This window comes from Limulus polyphemus, unplaced genomic scaffold (genome assembly GCF_000517525.1).
Source record: "Limulus polyphemus unplaced genomic scaffold, Limulus_polyphemus-2.1.2 Scaffold648, whole genome shotgun sequence".
In the NCBI taxonomy this organism is placed as follows: Eukaryota; Metazoa; Arthropoda; class Merostomata; order Xiphosura; family Limulidae; genus Limulus; species Limulus polyphemus.
Window position 1 is genome coordinate 225,212 of NW_013666258.1, and position 2,482 is coordinate 227,693.

The following is a 2,482-nucleotide window of genomic DNA, read 5'->3' on the forward strand; positions in this document are numbered from 1 at the left end:
GTGCTTGGAATCACTTGACATATAATTCATAAATTAAGTTAAAATGTGATACATTGGATATTAAGAACGTGTACGTAGAACAGTATTTCTGCTAATGGCTTAATAATAAAATAAAATAAATATTTTAAAACTCTAAATATCTAATGAAACAAAATTTACGGTTGTACCTTTGGTCACTACATTGTATTTGATGAAATTTACATCTTTTAGTTATGAACTTTTAATCTTAATGGAGACTCATTCAAAAATATTCAACATTATATATAATATTCAAAATATTCAATATTCTCCTTTTCTCTCGATTATAATGCGAGTTTAAGTCCAGTAGTTACTTACAAAGTCACCTTTATTATGAAAAATTGTTAGGGTATAATTTTATTAATATAAAACGAATTCAATTTACAAACCAGTTAATCCTACTAATTAAAAAGAGAATGACAAAATTCGAGATACTAACGAAAAAAAGTATAGTCACTAGAATGTTCGAAATTTCGTAGTATTGGCAACAGATCATTTGTACGGGGAAATACCCCTGATGTTAAAAAAGATACGATTACTTATATTGAAAAAGATCAAGCGTGTTGGTTTGAAGTTAACGAGCAGAGAAACGAACTAAGAAACTGTTATTTCAAGACAACGTCAAAATTCAAACGTCAATTTAAACAAGTCATTTAAAATTGTTATTGATAAAATCCAAGCAAGCTTAACATACAGGTCTAATAGTTAATTGTTTTCTTAAAACTGTGCTTAATAATCAAACAATTCGAAACACAGCAGTTTCTCAACTCATTACAGCCATTAGGTTAAAACAGAAATAACTTTCGTCTGACACTCAACCCTTGAATCTCATGAGCGGACTATATTGTAAGTTACTGCTAATTTTGTCTCAAGTTAAATATTACCACATTCGTTATGAAAAAAACAACAACCTAACTTAGATTGAAATAAAAGTAATGCTATTATTATGTTTGTTTGTTTTTAATTATGCACAAAGCTACACAAGGGTTATCTGTGCTCTGCCCACCACGGGTATCGAAACCCGGTTTCTAGCGTTGTAAGTCCGCAGACATACCGTCGTGCCACTGGGGGGCCTGTTATTATGTATCCCACGTATGTATGTATTTATATGGTGTATTACACGTTAATAAAGGACAACATAGAAGTAATCGTTAAAGAAACATTTATCAACCAACATGTACAAACAAATAAAAAATGCGCATCTAAAACATTTAATTTCCTAAAATTTTATAAGATACCCCACTTTAAATCTATGATAAACATGTTTTACTAGAGAATACTTATACGAGGCACATGCTTCTGAACTATAATGCTAAAATTGAACACAGTATTTATAAAAAAACATGTAGTGTTTTGCCATCGAGGACGTGTAAGAAACAGCAATATCTAAGTAATAATGCGAAAGATAATATATAATCTATAATACGCTTGCAATGCCTTATATGAGCGAACCGTTTCCGTACAATAACAGAAATAAAACACTGAACATAACAGAAACATGAATTTCTTATTATGCAGAACTTATGCGAAAAAAGTGTTTCCGACAAATAGAACTCAAATGTAGCATTGAATCCATGATATATTTGTAATATTTTAGTGTTGAAGTCTTATGAAGGAATTATATGAAACGACAGTTTCTGAGTGCAGAAACGTAACCCTGCATTTATGACAAATGGCTATAAAGGTGATCATGCATGACATTAAAGGTTTTAAGATACTTGCTTGCAAACCCACAGTCTCATGGCTCGAGTCAGAATATGCCCCTGAAAACTCCTTTTATTATCAGCTGTGTTTAGGGTAGACTATCATTATTACTCGTTTATCAATTCCACTTTTCGGTTAAGAGTAGACAAACAGGTAATTGTGGTGCTGAATGATTTACCTGTCTCTATCCTGTAGTTTTAAAATAGGGATTACTATTTTAAATAAACTTCCTATGAGACTGAAAAAACAACAAAAATATTCTTTATTAAATGTATTTATCATTGAATCTATAACAAACATCTAACATCTTAAGTTATAGAATTAATATGAGAAAGTCGTTTTGAGTAATAAAGCATAAATATAAATTTTTTAGTTGAAAACTTCATAATTCAACCGTTGCCAAGTAATAATGTTAAAGTTATTTTCACGAAAGCTTCTCAAGAAAGAAGCTGTGCCTAAGATAAAAATTTAGCAAGATTTCTTTCCAAACAGTCTAAAGAAAGGTTTAATAACTTGAGAACCTTTCCTCCTTTTAAACATAAATTACATCGATATATAAAATTGACTTTTAGGAAAATATTTTTGTAACTGGAAAAAAGTAACTGTTGTTAGACAGGAATGAAAGATCTAGCTTCTTGAAAATGTAGGTTGTGACTTATAGTGTTTTTGATTATTAGTTTTTCGTAATTAATTGAGACAAATCTTGTTAAAAGAAATAAAAAGAAGGATAGATAACTAATCATCCGATATATTCTCATTT